This window comes from Eumetopias jubatus, unplaced genomic scaffold (genome assembly GCF_037043125.1).
Source record: "Eumetopias jubatus isolate StellerSeaLion01/CBP00866 unplaced genomic scaffold, mEumJub1_p1.0 scaffold_10, whole genome shotgun sequence".
In the NCBI taxonomy this organism is placed as follows: Eukaryota; Metazoa; Chordata; class Mammalia; order Carnivora; family Otariidae; genus Eumetopias; species Eumetopias jubatus.
Genome location: NW_028274816.1, coordinates 119,567,459 through 119,586,663, shown reverse-complemented (window position 1 = coordinate 119,586,663; position 19,205 = coordinate 119,567,459).

The window sequence follows — 19,205 nt, the reverse complement described above, 5'->3', positions numbered from 1 at the left end:
ACTACTCTCCACATGTGGCTACTGAGCACTTCAAATGGGGCTAGTCCACATTGGGATGTTCTGAAAGTATAAACTTCACACAAGGTTTTAAAGATTTAATTACATGCCCGCTGCCACGTAAAATATCTGGATAATTTTTTACATTGGTTACATGTTGACATGAAAATAGTTTGGATATATTGTGTTAAAGAAAATATATTATTACAGTTCATTTCATCTGTTGCTTTTTGCTTTCTTAACATGGCAACTAAAAATTTTTTTAGATTATGTATGTGACTTGCGTGGTGTCTCTATTGGACAGCAGTGTTCTAGACTCGAGTCCCTCCTTGCTATTTGTGTCTTCCCAGCTGAGATCTCAGGCATCATGGAGCAGAGACAGTCCATCCCTGCTCTGCCTTGTCTGAATTTCTGACCTGTAGAATTTGTGACTAGAGCAAAATAGTTGTCGTTTTATACCATTAAACCTTGAGTGGTTTGTGGCACAGCAACAGATGATGGGGACAACACTTCATTGGCCAACAGTGGACCACAGAGGTTTCCTTGCGCTTCTTGTTTGCTCTTGCGTGTGTCTTATGTCCTTGCAGGGCCTCCACGCCTCAGGATCAGAGAAGCCCCTGGTCAGGAAGCTAGAGTTCTCAAAGGCAGGCTGAGGCACACCTGCATGAAGCTTATGTAAATCTAGGAAAAGTGAGGGCTGAGCAGCGGCTGAAGTAAGCAGTGGGACAAAAGAACGTGAAGTAGTACAAGGTACAGTCCACCCTGTGCTTCCCTCCACTAGGTTTGTGGCTTTATTGTGTTGAATCCGTCACAAAGCCTCCTTCAAGGTGCTTGTATTTATTAATTCTTTCAGATTCAGTGGAACCCACCCTGTGTACCCGTGCTAATGCATTTCCACTGCTTCCATCTTCCCCAGGATTCCTGCAAAGCTGAATCCAGTCTAACCCAGCAGAGCCTTATGTTGCAGGGATGGGAACCACGGAGAAATCAATAATCACCGGGAATCACGAAGAGAGGGGCTAATCCTACATCAGCCCCTTGGTTCCTACGTATTCTAGGTGTTGGGAATATACCATCATCTATCAGCATTTGGTTCAGCGAATATACTGCATTCTGGAGAGTCTCAACCCTGAGTTTGTCGTCCCCTTAGCAAAATCATTAACACCCCACCATTCTCCTGGTCTGGCTGCTTCTGCGTGATTATGTCTATGCTATTGCCAGCGGATCTCCTATGCCCACTGACTCACATTACCAGCTATAAAATGGATCCCTTGGCCCAAGGCAATGTTGTATAAATACTATCTCATCAGGCATTCTGTAAATCTTCGAATGTTTGTGATGCAGGCAGGTTGGGTCTGAGGACCCAGTGGGCTTCCTGCAGGACCAGGAAGAGAGTCCTTGGCTTCGCACAAGAGAGAAATCAAATGCAAGCCAAGAGGAAGTGAGAGCAGAGTTTGTTGAACACAGAGAGAGAGAGCAGATACAGAGTTCTTGGAGACTCAGGAAAGATGAATGAGTTTCATTCATCTTGGTGTCCAGGGTTTTTATGGAGGTTAATGGGCTGGTGTATGTGTCCTCTCAGGCATTTGGAAACTAGTCAAAACAAGGAGGAGTGCTCAGGCTTTAGCTCATCATGCCCTGGAGCCTGGGGTCTTGGTGTCAAGGTGTCTGGAGTCTTGGAAAACACACATGATGATCTCTCCCAGTAACTCCTTAGATGTTATCTATCATGCTGGAAGACTCCAACGAAATCATTAACTCCTTGACCTTTACAAGGAGGACATATATTATCTGAACTATAGGCATGTGTAAAGGGCAGGGGTGTAGGTCCTAGCAAAAATAGAAGCAGGACGAGGGATCTCTTGTTTCCATGTCTCAGTTGTGCTGGCAAAGGCGCTACTGGTACAGAAAGAAAATCCATATCTGGAGTCGGTGACGGTTCTGCTAAGGTCGGATTGTTCTGTCTTGCAGGATGGCAGGGGTCCAAGATAATCAACCGACATGTTACCATATGGCTGTATTTTTTCCTGGAGGGTCGGTGCCATATGGAACCTTGACTTCTAGATGTCAGCAGGATGGTAGCTGCTGGTCATGGGGGACTGACACTCACTGTCGAAGCGCCTCTTGCTCTGTCTCTTCTCTACATGAGTAAAGTGTCGTTCCAACTGGTACTGCGTAAATAGTGTTTCTCATGGCAGCCCTGACACCTACAAACCACGCAGGAGGTTGACTTCCTGGAACTGCTGCTCCTGATGGTAGCCAGCGGGTATCACTTGCTGAACATATCTCAACTTTCAAAGCTCCAAGATTGGTACTGCTTTTTAAGACGCAGGCAGGAGGGGACTGGGCCCTGGACCCCATGCTTTTGAGGATGCCTCATTCACAGACACACACAAAAGAAATTTGTCAGAGGACACAAAGATACCTCTGTCTCTTGGGAGGTGGTGCTCAGGGCTGGCCCAACATGGCCTGCCACTCTCCACATCCGTTCTTATGACACACACACACACACTTCATGGCTCAAGGTAAAATGATTCTCCACTTCTCTTGCCCTACATCCTTGAAATGGGACACTCCCGAATCTAAAGGCTACAAAGGCTTGTGGGCGGTGTCACTGCGAGCAAGGACACAGACACTCCCTTGGACTGTGGGAAGATTTCAGCTGTAGGAGCTTAAGGTCAGAGGAAAGATAAACCAATTAGCTTGTCAAAATCTTTCCTTTCAGCAGAAACGCCACCATACGCTTGCATTCCTGGGTTGTTCCCATGTGGTGTCTAGGGTTCATTTTCTTGCATCTTTTTGTGTTCCATCTGACAGATAAATGGCCAGATGAGGGCTGTATATGTAATAGTTTCACATGGTTGCAATATTAAGCAATTCATTTTATTTTTAAATTTTTTGTTAGCTCATTTATAATTTTAAATATTGGCATACCTGATGTGGGACCCTTCTTATGGATTCTTGCCTTGGGCCCTACAAATGTTAGGGGCAGTCCTGACCAGGACCCACAGGGACATGGTGGCTGGTGAGGTGACTGTGGACTACCCACCTTGCCCACGTCCTTACTGTAATTATCCGCGACTGGAAAGAATCTGTGTATGTCTCTTCCTTCCTTGTGTATGATCTTAAACATCCTCACTGTTGCATATGGAAAACCTTTCTCTTCAAGTAATAGGGAGAAAAACGGATCCTACCAACTCGTTTTGTTTCTCCCGCTGTCTGTTTTTAAGTCTGAGCCCAAGCTCTCCTTAGAGAGATAAAAATTTAAACAATAATATCCCTTTAGTGAGTCTCATAGTTAAAGTCTATTCTGTGTTGTAGAATTGAAACTGCTCCATGGTCACAGATGGTTTGATGTCCCTGAGATAGATACCTTCTGACCATTTCCTATATGCCTTGGTGATATCAAGTCAAGTAAAGAGATTTCAGTTGGGGACCAAGCACTTCAACAAATTCTAGCTCAGAGATTAGGTCTTGGTTTAAATATTTGACTTATTCCTTCCTTTAGTAGATTATTTACAAAAGTGGCTGTAATAATTCCTCCCATCCAATATGCATGCACTTGGAGAGTCCCTTTCCATTCTGACTCTGGTCTCGGCTCTGTGACTCACCTTGATAAGTGGAGTGATAGAAAATGTGATGCAGAGACTTGGAAAGTACTGGCACATTGAGCCTTGTGTGCCATTTTACTGCTGAGAGTCTTTATACTGTTGCATGTACCAGCCCATGCTAGCCCTTTGAAGGTTGAAAAATGTCATGGACAGAAGGATCCCCCGATATCACAGCGATCCCAGCTGAGAGGTCATCCTAGACTGCTGAACCCCAGCTAGGTTGGCTCAGGCCAGGAGAATTATCCACTTAACCCATAGAGTTGTGAGAAATAAAAAATGCTTGCTTTTAAAAAATTTTTTCATTTTTGGGGCGCCCGGGTGGCTCAGTCGTTAAGCTCAGTCGTTAAGCGTCTGCCTTCGGCTCAGGTCATGATCCCAGGGTCCTGGGATCGAGCCCCGCATCGGGCTCCCTGCTCTGCGGGAAGCCTGCTTCTCCCTCTCCCACTCCCCCTGCTTGTGTTCCCTCTCTCGCTGTGTCTCTCTCTCTGTCAAATAAATAAATGAAATCTTAAAAAAATTTTTCATTTTTTATTAAGACTTTACTTTTTAAAAGTAGATTTAGGTTCATAGCAAAACTGAGGGGCGTATAGAGATTTCCCATATACCTTCTGCCCCCACACATGCATAGCCTCCTCCATTATCAACACCTGCCACCAAAATGGGATATTTGTTACAATTGATGAACCTACACTGACACATCATCATCACCCACAGACCATCATTTACATTAGGGTTCACTCGTGGTACAGGACGTCCTATGGGTTTGGACAAATGTATAATCATGTATCCATGGTTCACTCTTGGTATAGTATGTTCTATAGGTTTGGACAAATGTATAATCGTATGTATCCACCATTATGGTATCATACAGAGTATTTTCATTGCCCTAAAAATCCCCTGTGCTCTGCCTATTGACCCCCTCTGCCCCCAACCTCTGGCAACTACTGATCATTTTATTGTCTCTTTAGTATTGCCCTTTCCAGAATGTCATACAGTTGGAATCATGCAGTATGTAGCCTTTTCAAATTGGCTTCTTCACTTAGTCATATGCATTTAAGTTTCCTCCTTTTCTTTTTCGTGGCTTGATAGCTCTTTTTTTTTTTTTTTTTTTAGTGTTGAATATTTCACTGTCTCGATCTACCACAGCTTATTTATCAATTTACCTACTGAAGGACATCTTGGTTGCTTCCAAGTTTTGGCAATTATGAATAAAGCTGCTATAAACATTTGTGTGCAAGTTTTCGGGTGGACAAAAGTTTTCAACTCCTTAGGTAAATACCAAGGAGAGCAATCGCTGGATCACACAGTAAGGGTATGTGTAGTTTTGTAAGAAACTGCCAAACTGTCTTCTGGAGTGGCTGAACCATTTTGTATTCCCGCTGGCAAATGTATAAGAGTTTCTGTTGCTCCACATCCTTACTGTGCTTGATGTCAGTGTTCTGGATTTTGGTCCAGTCTCCTATAGGTGTGTGATGGTGTCTCGTTGTTAATGCTTGTTTTAATCTACTCAATTTTAGGGTGATTTGTGATGGAGCAAAAGCTAATTGATAATTTCTCCTTAGGGCTGTAAAGACTGCCTCGTCTTCTTCAGACATTTGCCGAAATCAAGAGTAACAGTCCCTCATTCAAAAGGTGGCTTGCTGTTGTTACTGAGGCTAAGATCATGTGACATAATAGTAACCGTGTGCAATTAATTTAGTGGCTTCTAGTACATTCGCAATACGTGTAGCTATTGCCTCTATCTAGTACCAGCACATTTTCATCACCCCAGAAGGAGTCCCTGTACCCACGAAGTAGTCACCTTGATTCTCCCCTCCTCCGACCCCTGGCAACCACTAGTCTGCGTTCCTTTCATGGATTTGCCTATTGTGAATGCTCCATATAAATGGAATCATACTGCATGTTACCTTTTGTGTTTGGATCCTTTCACTGAACATAACATTTTCAAGGTTCATCCATGTTGTAACAGGTATCAGTACTTCATTCCTTTCTATGGCTGAATAATACCCCATTGTATGGCTATACCACGTGGCGTTTATCCACTCATTAGCTGATGGACGTTTGGGTTGTTTGCAATTTGTAGATATTACGCACATGCTGCTATGAGCATTCATGTACAAGTTTTTTTGTGAACATATGTTCATATATCAGGGTAATGCTGGCTTCATCAGATAAGTTAGAAAGTACTACTTTCTCTTTTATTTTTTGGAAGAGTTTGTTATATTCATCCTTCCTTAAATATTTGGTACGTTTCATCGGTGAAGCTATCTGGCACAGAGCTTTGTTTTCTTTGTTGGGAGCTTTAGGTTTATTGCTTTTAATTATACTAGTACTTGTTAAGAAGGACTAGTGTAAGCATTAGTAAAGATGCTTTTATTCTAGTTGGGATAGAAATGGAGAGGACTGGAAGGTCCCTGCCATCCCGAGCTGTGGGGCCCTGGTGGCCCATGAGGATTTCAGAGGAAGAAGAGAGTGATCCTTTTGAATTAGGACGATGAGAAAAAGTCACGAAAGAGATAGCATTTGAAGGGGGTCTCAAAAATTTGGACCAAGACTCTATACCATTTTAAAACGCAGAGAAAGGAGGAGGAACATTCTAGTTAGAGGTAACTGCAAATAGTGTTAATAACCAGTAGGTGCAAGACATGAGCCACTTATTGTTTTAACTGTTTTGCAGATATTTTATCATTCTATCCTCCCTACACCAGGGTACAGACGCACAGAGCAGCGAAGTAATTTGTGCACACAGCTAGAAAGAGGCAAGGCTGGAATACAAATCCAGGTCTTCTGATACTAGAGCTCACCCTTTAGACAAAGGCATGGAAATGATAACATTTGGGGCATGTTTTGGGCATGTCCATACTACACGTGTAATGTATAAGTGAGCACAGACATTTACCATGGTAACAAATACTTTAAGACAATTCCTTAAAGTAAATCCATACTTTAAGACCAAGGGTTTTTTTTTTTTTTTTTTTTAATAAAAAGCAAAGTAGGGGGTCACCTACTTTGATGTCAGTGTTCTGGATTTTGGTCCAGTCTCATAGGTGTGTGATGGTGTCTCGTTGTTAATGCTTGTTTTAATCTACTCAATTTTAGGGTGATTTGTGATGGAGCAAAAGCTAATTGATAATTTCTCCTTAGGTGGCTCAGTCAGTTCAGCATCTGCCTTCAGCAAAGGGTCCTGGGATGGAGCCCCACATTGTCCTCCCTGCTTAGCCAGGAGCCTGCTTCTCCCTCTGCCTCTGCCGTTCTCCCTGTTTGTGCTCTCTCACTCTCTCTCAAATAAATAAATAATAAATAAAATCTTAAAAAAAAGCAAAGTAAGGAGCTTCACATATATTTATTTTTTCCCACACCTTTCTTTCTTCTGCAAACTATGCCCCCCTTCTCTGAGGGAACTTCTCTGCCCATGCAGCTACGAGGTTCTCTGGGCTCAGTACACCCTTTGTCGCAGGTGCGGACCCACCCTCGCAAGCCTGGCAGGCGGGTCCTTCCCCAGTAGTTCTCTGCTTGTAAGGAAGGGGAGAGGCAGCCCCATCCTGCTGCACCTGCGTAAGAGCTGGGGAGTCCTTTGCCCTGGGGCCAGTTTTCCCTGAGCCACGCCCCCGGCATTTGTTCTTTTTAAGTACCTAAACCAAGAAACTATTTTTATTTTCCCATAGGACATTTTAAGTGGGCTCTCTATCACATGGGACTAAAAGTAAAGAAGCTTCCGTTCCCCACTCCTGGACTCTTTCTTGCTTTCTGCTCAAACAGAATTCTGTACAATGAGTAAGAGTGGAAAGAAACCGATATTGGGGTTAAATTTAGGGCAGGACAATTCCCAGGGGCCGGCAGAGGGGAGAGGGATGGGGTAGGAGATGGCCTCGGGCCTCTGCTCTTTGTGCATCCAGAGCTGAAATGCCCCAGCTGCATCGTGGTTATTTCGCTTTGAGCCCTAAGTTGAGGCCTGCTTCATGGGTGTGTGAGTTGTATGGCTGTAGAGCCCCACGCTCAGGGGGCCCTGTGCTTGGTTTTACATTCTGAAATTGAATGGAAGTTCTTAATTTTTTTTTTAAGATATTACTATTTTTTAAATTAAAAAAAAAAATTTTTTTTAAGTAGACGCCACACCCACTATGGGGCTCAAATTCACGATCCTGAGATTAAGAGTCACATGCTCTACCAACCAAGTCAGCCAGGTGCCCACTTAATGGTTTTCGACCTGTTCCAGGTCATTGTGTAGTTGTGGATCCAGGCACCATAGGAGTTGGCCCAGATGCACTGGCTCTTTTGGATGATGAAGCTGAGGAATAAGAGGCAGAGGATTCGGAATGAAACTTCCCTTCAGCTATCTTCCTTATGGAATCCTGGAAACTTCTAGATTAGGGCCAGTCTCCTTTCCGGGGAATTGTCTTCTTCCCCAGGACCACCCTCCCCACCCAAGACAGGGTCTTCCTCAGTGATTCATGTGTCCCTCAGCCAACTCCCCTCTTCCATCTTCTCCCTCCCGGACTCAGGCCCTCTCTACCTGCAACATCACACCATTACCGTGCCCAGGAGCTCAAGGCCCCATTCCCCCCTGCCCTCCCTTCCATCCTTCCTGGGTGGCTTGGGTGATCCAAATCCCAGAAACCACCAGCTGTTCCCCACCTCACATCTGATTCCCGATTTCTGGTTTGGGCCTTTCAAAACCTGTTAGAGCCTTGGTTAGTCATTCACACTTTAGTATGAAAAGAGACTCAGAGAGCTAATTTTAGGTTGCCACCAGAGGAGAATACAATTGAGGACACTGAGCAACTAAGGACTGAGGCTGTGGAGATGCCCCAAAGAGGCCCAAATGGGGAAGCTGAGAGACACAGAGACAGATTCTACTGATTTCCCGATTTTCACCTTTACTAGATTGGTAACTGCCCTCCTCTTTCCAAAAGATGTGAAAAAAAGATGGTAAATACCACTCATCTGGGCATGATGCCACCTTGATGCAGATTCAACAAAGAAGGTTCATTGTAATTTTTAACCCTTGAACTCACATTGGAAGTATTAAAGTTGGGAGGGAGTGGGAGATTAGGGAAGAAGATTTCAGAGAGGCTGTGGTAATGCTGAAAATTCTACTTCTCATAGGGAAGGCTGGGGATATTTTATCTCTACACCTAATGTTGGAAAGAGGGGCTTCAACCAGATGACTCAGCAATTTGGGGGACACAGTGGACAGCTGCCTGACTCTTGTCTAGAAAATCTAGAGGAAGAGAGATAGAGGGTGGCACAAGGGAGAGTTGTTACGTTGGACGACTTGTTTGGGGCAAAGAGTGTGCGTTTCCCATGGGCCAGGCGTAAGCCTTGAGCCAGAGGAAGGACCAGTGTGGGGTTTTCTCAGGTCCTGTCCAAGAGGACCACCTGGAAGGAAGAACAGCCCCTTACAAAGAGAAGGAATTAACATGGTATTTTTCAGGGCCGAGAAGGAAAAAGCATCCAGCCTAAACAAAGAAGCACTTGACTTGTGACCGGTCCCAGGGGTAGGTGGTGAGTAGTGGGCATTGTAAGAGAAAGAGTCAGCTTCAAATTCCTGCCGAGGCCAGAGCATCAAGCCTAGATGTCCAGGACAGAGCAGGCAAGTAGGAACCTCCTAGTTCCCCTTACCTTTTATTTCTATTGAGATAAAAAATCACATACCCTAAAATTCACCCTTTTAAATCCGGTGGTTTTTTATATATTCATAAGGTTGCGCAACCATCACCACTATCTATTTCTTGGACATTTTAATCACCTCTGTTGGGAGTAAAAGCTTTTCCTCTACCAACTTATGTCTGGTGATCGGGAGCCTGCGAATTAATTGACAAAAGACAGATTAACAGGGGAAAAATTTATTTCGCCTTTGGAAGTACTCTATATAGAGAGAAGCTCCCCCACACAGTTAGGGTAAAAGTTTACATACCAGCTTAAGGGGTAGGGGCAGGCTAGAGCTTCAGGGGATGGAAGTTCTAGTGATGGTTGTTTTTTTTAAGTGCTCCTGGAGGCGGGTTTTGGGGCCGCTGACTCCGAAAAAGCTCCGCTTTAGTCAGTAAAGGATGCTCAGATAAGATTTCTTTCTGCATCTGTTGTAGCTCAGATGTTTTAACTTTGAAGGAATCTTTTTAAAAAAAGATTTAATTAATTAATTAATTAAGAGTGCAAGTAGGGGGAGGGGCAGAGGGAGAGAGAGAGAATCCCAAGAGACTCCGTGCTAAGTGCAGAACCTGATTCTGGGGCCTGATCCCATGACCCCGGGATCAAGACCTGAGCTGAAATCAAGTCAGACGCCCAACTGACTGAGCCATCCAGGTGCCCCTGAAGTAATCTTTATTCCATTACTGGCAGGTCACTGGTCCTTTCTCCCCCCAAAGAAACCCTGTACTCATCAGCACTCACCTTCATTTCCCTTCCCCACGGCTCTCGGCAACCACTAATCTACTTTCTGTCTCTGTGGATTTGCCTCTTTGGGACATCTGATATAAATGAGACCCTATGAGGCCTCACCTTTCCTATCTTCCAGCGTCCCAACCCAGACAGGGTCGGAAATGCAAAGGCAGGAGACGTCCAAGGACTGGGTGGGGAAAGCCCTCTGTCCCTGACTGCAGGCTTTCTGCCTGCAAGGGGCCCAAGGGTGTCACGGAAGCGAGATCAAAGTGGAACTTTCACACGGGATTGTAAATTTTCTTCATTTATTTATATTGATACTGTGTTTTGTGACTTAAGTGACTGCAGAATGGTTGGTATTATTTGAGAGCCACTAGGAAAATTGTGGGGACTGCTGTGAGTTTTATCCAGGAGCAGAGGACAAACTAGCCCCCAGAATCCAAGACCGAGAAGGAGACTGTTGTGTAATTTGCTCCTCAAAGTTGTCCCCATCCAAGAGATCTGTGACACACAGGGGTTCTGATCTGTGTATATCACGGGACATCTGTCTCTTCCTGGGAGTGGTCAGCAGGTGCCTCCTCAAGGGCTGCTCCTGGGTATGCGCTGGACACAGATGCCCCTTCAACATCCCTGAGACCCTTCTCTGGGGCTTACTCGGGCCTCGGCACCACGTAAAGAGCCTCAAGCAGACCTGTTCGCTTCCCACCAACCTTTTTCTTACTGCCCCCTCCCTTCCCCCCTGATATCTGCCTCAGCACTTTCTGTTTTTGGACCTCTGGAGGCTCAGAGAGGAAGAGAGCAGCGTCCCTGACTCATCCAGCTCCATCCCTGCCCAGGAATTGGTTTTCTCTGAACTTTTGATAACACATCCTTCTACTTAAAAGTAACAAACCTCGCGACACGTAATTGGATCATTGCTTCTGCTTTTTGCAACGCTGTAGAGTAAAAGCCAAACCCCAGGGTCTAGAGAGGAGGGATGAAGTTGGATTTTATGATCCGGCCCCTTTCCCTTGGCAGCCAGGCAGGACTCAGGGGGAGGAGGACCCTGTTATAGAGCAGCCACCCCACCCGGTGCTGGAGAGAGTGTGGTGACCATCTGGACACCCAGACGGGAGTCCCTGTGCCTGGTTTAACTTTAGTTGGGGTTAGAATTTACAAAACGTCCCTGAGTCTCCTCCATGTCGGCAGTGAGAGACAGATGACAGAATTACAACCCTTTGAGTCAGGTACTGTCACATTTTATAGGGAAAAAGACTGCAGCTTTGGGAGATTAACTTGCTCCTGATCCAAAAAGGGGGAAAAAAAAAAAGTAAGTGGCATAGTTAAAACGACAAGCCAGGATGCCTGGCTCCTCAGCTTGTTACTTGAATTTCTCCAGTGCCATTACTAGCTGGGTGGCATGTGGCAAGTCACTTAACCTCTCTGAATCTCAGTTTCCATGCTCATACATGGGATAATAATTCCTGTTTTGGCAAATTGTTGAGGTAATCAAAGTAAAGTAGCCTGCACAGTGCCTTAATATGGTACTTGCTCACTGGAGGCTTTCTTAATACCATCACCGGGTGCCTTCTCCTAAGGGCCTCACTATGTGGTTTCCAGCAGGTAAAGAGCAGCCCAATGTCATGGCCTCTTCTCTTGCTTTCCCCCCAGTCCTTCTTGTGCTCATTCCTTTTCTCCTTGCCACAGACTCAGGGCACCATCCTTCACTCTCTATGTCTTGTCCAGCGTCATGTGACAGCACCAAACATTCCTGGCCGAGTCGGCTCCCGCCGTCACCAGCCTGCCCCTCTGCAGCCCTGGACCCCTCAGCTGGGAGGGATGTGAAGACTAGTACCTGAGGAGCTTGTTCCTTACACTTTATGGGAGGCGGGCAGACAGGGGCTCTCCCGTCGCCACTGCTTTGGAGGTGTCAAAGCAACTTAGGTCAGAGCGCTAACAAGAAAAGTAGATATTGAATTTTCTCCCTTTCTTCCTTCTTCCCTCCCTCCCTTCTTCTTTTCCTTCCTTGCCTCCTTAAACATCCAAAGTTAACCCCGAGTTAATCCTGCCCCTGAATTCATGACCCCTCCCCGGCATCAGCTGAGTCCAGATCACTCTAGGATTTTATTGTTTTCCTTCTTTATCCTACAAGTCTGTGCCCACTCTCCTTCTCCCATGGGCTCTCACTCTGATGTATTCAATGTGTACCTTTGTTTAGATGTGTATTCTTGAACACTCAATAATGCTTTGTGTGTGTGATTTTAATGTACGTAGATGGTGGAGTGTGATAAATTGCAATCTTTCTGTCCCCTTCTATTTTTATTTTTTATTTTATTTTTTTAAAGATTTTATTTATTTATTTGTCAGAGAGAGAGAGAGAGAGAGAGCACAAGCAGGGGAAGCGGCAGGCAGAGGGAGAAGCAGGCTCCCCGCTGAGCTAGGAGCCTGATGTGGGGCTCGATCCCAGGACCCTGGGATCATGACCTGAGCCGAAGGCAGACACTTAACCGACTGAGCCACCCAGGCATCCCGCCTCTGTCCCCTTTTAAACAACTCAGCAGCAACTAGATAGAAATCTAGGGCATTGTCTGGATTGCTGCCCACTTTCCTTTGGATGCATACACTTTTCTGTTCTGGGTTGTTCCTAATTTCCTACCATCTCAAACCACATTTGATGACTCTCTGGGTGCAAGTGTGCTCCGGGACCTTTGGAAGAGTTTCTCAGGGATTTCGATGCAGAGATAGTCTTCTGGGACATCTAAATCCACTAAGTGCCAATATACTTTCCAAAGTTTTCTTTTGTTCACTTTGATATTTTGTTTCAAAATTTCTCTCTAGAGAATTCTATAAAATTTCAATAAAAATACGGGCAAAATCAACTCCCCTTTCGTACTTAGTATTAAGGAAAGAGTATATCAAAAAATGTCAAGGAAAATATATACCAAGCATTACTTTATCCGTGTAATTCAGGTTGATCCATTCCTAGAGGCCAATGGCATTAGTGTAAGGTCCAAACAGAAATCCCATTTGTTCGGAAGATTGTCTCTGGTGATGCTGTATTGGGAATGACGAGGCAGTGCATTCATCATCCACTGCCTGATATATTGAATCACTGACTTGTGTACGCTCAGCCATTCAGACATTGAACAGGTAGGTTCTGTGAACCCGCCATGCTGTGGATATGGTGCCCGGCAATGTGAGCCGAGGGGGAGGGGGTTGGTGGTGTTACACAATGCTATCTAACCTGGTGGATTATAAAAGCAGGGGGAGACAGACATTATACATATAACCACACAATCTTGCATGGCAAATTATTATATATGCTATAAAGGAAAATCAGGTCATGCTGCAAGCAGGGCTGGCTTCATGGGCATGCAATCTGTGTAGTTACACAGAGCCCTGTGGTCAGAAGGGCCCTGTGCTTGATTAAAGGCTTCGCTGTTGTCTTCTTAATCACCGTTGGACAAGGAGTGCTGTGTTTTCATTTTCTGCTGGTCCCCGCAAAGTATGTTGCTGGTCCTGGCTGTGAGAGGGTACGAAAGGAGACTTTGATTGGTTGGGGATGTCAGTGAGGGTGCCCTGATAAGCCCTCTCAGGTGGTTTCTGGAGGTGGGTGCAGACCGGAGGGGAGGGAGATTTAGTGGAGAAGTAACGTTCGTGAAGACCCTCAGTCCAGAGAGAACTTGATGTGTTTGAGGAACTCAGAGAAGGGTCCTGTGGTCAGATCACAGACAGCAAGGAGCAGAGAGGCATCAGAAAGCCTGATGTGGATGGCAGGTGCCAAAATGCATAGGCTCCTGGGGGCTGGGCAAAGATGTTCCGCCCCCCTGTGTCTGTGAACCCTCATTCTTTTGTTCATATTTGGAAGGGTAGGTTAAGGGATCTGGTGTGGGCTTGCATCTGCTCAGATATAGGTAGGTCTACAGTCCTAGTAAGGTTCTCTTCCCAATGGGCGGGCCAACCGAGTGCTGAGTGCACCCAGGTGGGTCATGTTAGCTGGCAGGTGGGGGCAGGATGGGAAGCCTTCCCAAACTGCAGTGTGTGGGGCTTTACTAGGTTCTCAACCCCACTTGGAAGCCCTCACGCGCCCTTCAGTACAATTTAGTATAATTCTTAGGGATAAACTCTGACTGAGGTGACCTTAAATGTTTCCCTCAGCTTTACCAAATCTTGGGTTTCTTTCTGCCTCTAATCCCTGGCCTCCCCTTCTTAGAGCATTTACTTTAGAAAACTTGAAATTGTAAAGTCTTTCTCTGTCCCTTTGAAATACATAAAAATCTCCCAGACTTCTTGCCAGTTTTACAACCCAGGAAGGACCTGGTAGGACCAAGTCTCAAGGACCTGGAAGCCATCCATTTGAAATGTGATCTTCAAGGAAGACAGCACCCTTATATCCCAGTCTCTGTGGGACAGTGGGAGCCTAACTTTAATAGGTGCCAATTAGCAAACACAGATGGCTTAATCACAGAAAAGCACCTCTACAAACTCAGGAATCACTTGATGTGCTGGGCACATCCTATAGATCCTTTGGTAATTTTCTCTTTTTTTTAAGATTTTATTTATTTATTTGAGAGGGAGAGAGGATGAGAGATAGCATGAGAGGGAAGAGGGTCAGAGGGAGAAGCAGACTCCCCGATGAGCAGGGAGCCCGATGCGGGACTCGATCCCGGGACTCCAGGATCATGACCCGAGCCGAAGGCAGTCGCTTAACCAACTGAGCCACCCAGGCGCCCCCTTTGGTAATTTTCTTAGCTCACCCCAGCCCTTACGGATCCTCCTGCCTGTTGTTGCAGTGGGGTTGAGCTCATTCTCTCTTCCCTATTACGACAGTCTTGAGTAAAGTCTTGCTTGTTTAGCTTTGTCTAGGGCAAGTTTTTACTTTGACACTGCTGGGAATGGGTAGGACAAAGGCATCTGCCTCTAGCTGCTTGTGATGGCATCATCAGAACTCCCACCCACATCTCACTCCAGCTCTCCCCACCTGCCACCCAGAGCCCAGAGCCTCCACTGCTCTTTCCTCCTGCGTGTGTCCTGGGTTCCGGCCTCCTTGGCTATGTTCAATCTGTTCATAGCACTCTGTTCATTTTCCATCTTCCAGAAATTCAGTGAAAACTCTAGACTATTGATCTTCCTGCCACGAACTCTTTCTCTTTGGTTTCTTCAAAATTATTATTTCAGTGGGGTTTGGACAGGAAGAATTCTAAAATTAGGAGTTCTACCTGCCACCTTGAGCTAAATGTGCCATTAATTTCCAACTTGGCTCCAAGTGTTCTTTCTCTTTGTAAAGAGCTCTTTGAGTCCAAATTCCTGCCCAGAGAATAGAGCCTCTCAAAAATTTCAGAAAAAACAAACAATTACCTACCTCTACAAGTAATGAAATAAACTCATAGCAAAAGAAAAGAACAGTGGGGAATTCAGTTTGCACTGCTCTTCTCAAAAAATGCCAATGTATTAACTTCCATAAAGCAAAAAGTAGTCCAAACCCTCAGTGCAATCCCGTTTGGTCTTCATTTGATGAGTCACTGGTGAAGTACTAGAGCCACCTGCAGGTCATTTACCCACTTATTTCTTCCTTCCTTAGTAGTTGTTAAGAGGGTGGGAAGACATATTGTATAGCAATAGGCTTATGGAGGAGAAACTTACAGCAACCCCCACCGACCTCCTTGTCCTATGGAAAAGCATTATTGGACCAGTCACCACTGGATGCACCATGGGGAGTGCTCCTGGACGGATATTCTGCTGCTGAGTTGCTTCACCAATTTATAGGGAAGTCAGGAGGGGGCAGGGAAAACCAACTGCGCCTGCACAATGGGAGCTGTTTGGACTGGTCTTGCTGGGGAGAAAAGCATCTGGGGCTTAGATACCAGTTGTCCAGGGACATTTGCTTCCTGGCATAGGTATCATCTTCTCCCAGAAAGTAAATGTTTTAAGTTTTGTGGGCCACACAAAGCCTCTGTCACATCTGTCCAATGTAAATATATGGGCATGGCTGTGTTCCAATAAAACTTAATTTGCAAAAACAGGCAGCAGGCTGGATTTGACCGCTGACCCTTAACCTAGAATCCTGGTAGAATCCAACTCATGTTTTAGAGTAAGGGTGAGGGTGGAGAGATGCTTCGTAGGCCATCAGCAAAGGGTTTGCCACTCCTAATTCACCCAACCAGTGCTACTTGGCCTCATGGAACTGACAGTCTTGTGAGGGAGAAAAGCATTAAAGAAATAATCATGTATAATAAGTATGTAATTAAAAAGTATGATAAGAGCTAGGAAGGGTGAGTTATAGGATTTTATGAAACAGTATGACTGGAGGCCAAACTTACACTCCGGGTTAATCCAAGTCCACCCTAAGGAAGGACCAGTTAACTGAGACCTGAAGGGTGGGCTGGGAGGGAGTTAGCCAGCTCAGGGTGGGTGAAATGGAAACCCTAGGGAGGGAATAACACATGTAAAAGCCGAGGCAAAAATGAGGCTAGAGCATTTGAGGTAACGAAAGAAAGTCAGTGTGGCTGGAGCACAGAGACCAGTGGGGCAGGGTGAGCCTCAGGAGGAACGCAGGGGCCCCAGTATAGGGACGTCTGGCAGGGAGGGTAAGGATTGTGGATTTTATTCCAGTTATCACGGGAAGCTCTTGAAGGGTTTTCAGGTGGCTGCAGTGGAGAATGGAGAGGGGTGGGCGAAGGATGGAAGTGGAGAGCCCAAGGGGAGCCGACTGTGGTCATCAGGGCGAGAGAGGAGGACAACTTCTGTTGGTGTGAGTTTGTTCACATCTGCAACTGAAGTTCTGTGTAGGAAGCCATTCGAAGTTCCTTTGATTTTTATCTCTATCTAGCTACCTTTTTAAAAAAAAAGATTTTCTTTATTTATTTGACAGAGAGAGACACAGCGAGAGAGGGAACACAAGCAGGGGGAGAGGGAGAGGGAGAAGCAGACTTCCTGCGGAGCAGGGAGCCCGATGCGGGACTCGATTCCAGGACCCTGGGACCATGACCTGAGCCGAAGGCAGACACTTCAAGACTGAGCCATGCAGGCGCCCCTCTATGTTTAATTATAACCATTCTGCGGCTTACCCACTAGGGTACGGTGTTATTATCTTAAACACATTGTGATTACTAGGCCAGTTATTCGTGGTCTTCACCCGATCACCATCCCAGCAGTGGAGGGTTGCTTATTGGCCAAAAGAGACTTGAGACCTGGGTCTGCACACCTCAGGGGTGATTCCATTCCACCATGACTGGGTACATGGAGCTCTTTTTTCAGTCGAGTTGACAACAGGAGGCTTGGAGTTCACTTCCTTTAAAATGGGTTGGTGGCTTCTAGGTTCTAATTATACCCTCAAATGATTCTTCTGTGTTACTTGTGTAGACAGAAGCCAGCACCTCTACGGAGGGTATAGCAAACATTCCTCATGGCTAGGCTACATTTTGTCATTTCTTTCGTTCTTTAGGACATCTATTACCATCTTCTCTGGCACTGAAGATGCTCCGATGCCTGTCCATCAGCCTTTAGATCTTTCATAATTCTTTTCCGTGATCTGTGTGGATGGAATTTTGTACCGTCTGCTAAGGTTATCACTGACTTTCTTTAGCCACTTCTTTCTGTATAATTGAATTCTGAATTTTCATGATCTTCCTGACTAGGCACCATTCTCAGATGCCTGATTGGATTCTGTATACCTGCCAAACACTCATCTGCTTCTGAGACACATCATGAGGTCATGTGGATGAGGGATTGGATTGCGGTGGTGGTGGAAGAGCCAACGTAGGTGGATTTGAGAGAGATTTTGGCAGAGCGAAGGGATTTGTTGATGGATTGGATGGAGGGGGGGTGTAGTGAGGGTGAGGGGTTTTAAGGATGACTTCCTGTTTTCAGCTTGAGTAGCCTGGAGAGTGAAGATTCTATTTTCTGAGGAGAGAAGCTTGAGGAAGGAGCATATCCCATGGCAATTACAGTTACACATTCCCAGGACACTCAGTATCCATCTCAGCTCCCCACAGGGCCAAGCATCCCAAATAACTAAGACGAATGGCAGCGAGAATGAAGTGCCATTGTGCTCTACTTTCCAGAACCTCTCTGTGAAGGTCATTAGTGGTTACCCCCCGCACTGGGAAGAAGTGCTCTTCAAGATGGAGTTGTTCCAAAAATTCTCTCCTGGAAGCCTTCTCCTCTTTAGGTTTGTTTCTGAGCCTAAGTGACTCCATCCATCCATCCATCCATCCATCCGCCCAATAGTGCCTACTCTGTACCAGGTCCTCTCTAGGCACTGAGGGTAGAACAGTGAATAAATATTAAAAAATCTCTGCCCTCATGAAGTTTACATTCTAATTACAAGGAGACAGATAAACATAAATAAGTAAATATATAGTATAATACAAGCTGGCAAGTACTTTGGAGGTAATGGCAACAAGTGGGGAAGGAGGTTAAGGAATTGTGTGTGTGTGTGTGTGTGTGTGTAGAAAGGCTACATATTACAGGATGTTCAAGGAAGGCTTTCCTGATAAGGCGACATTTGAGCATGACCTAAAGGAAACTGACCAGAGATGGAGGCGGAAGTTTCTAGCAAAGGAACAGGCACAAAACCCTGGGGCTGGATCCTGCCTGTTGTGTTTGGGGAACCACACAGAAGGCACTGAAGTGGAGTGGAGGAAGCTAGGGAGAAGGTAAGAGATGAGGTCAGGTGGTGTGGGGCTGGTGGGCAAATCATGCAGGATTTTGTAGACTTTGGAAGGCAGCTATGCTCACATGACTTTGACTCTGAGATAGGAAATCATTGGGGGTGCAGTTTGAGCAGGAGAATGGAATGATCTGACTTATGTTTGAAAGGATCATTGGCCGTTCTGTTGAGATTACAAGCATGGAGACTCTTACGAGGTTACTTTGGTCATCTTGGGGAGAGATGGTGGGTGGTGGAGTAACAGCAGAGGCGGCCGTGAGTGCTCAGCTTTGGGTGCGGGAAGTACAAGATAGGTGATGGGGGAAAGAAGGAGCAGAATCACGGATGGCTACAGGATTTTGTTCAGAACAGTTGGAAGGATGTTGCTACCGTTTACTGAGATGGAAAGACAAGGGAGGAGCAGATTTGGGGACATTTCAGGAGTCCAGTTTGGGCCAGCTAATTTTGAGAAGCTCTTAGACACCTGAGTGGAGGCGCCTGGGCTGAAGAAGTATAAATTTGGACCTTGTCAGCATATACGGGAATATGGAAGCTATGAGTCTGGCTGAGGTCACCTAGCGAGAGGGATG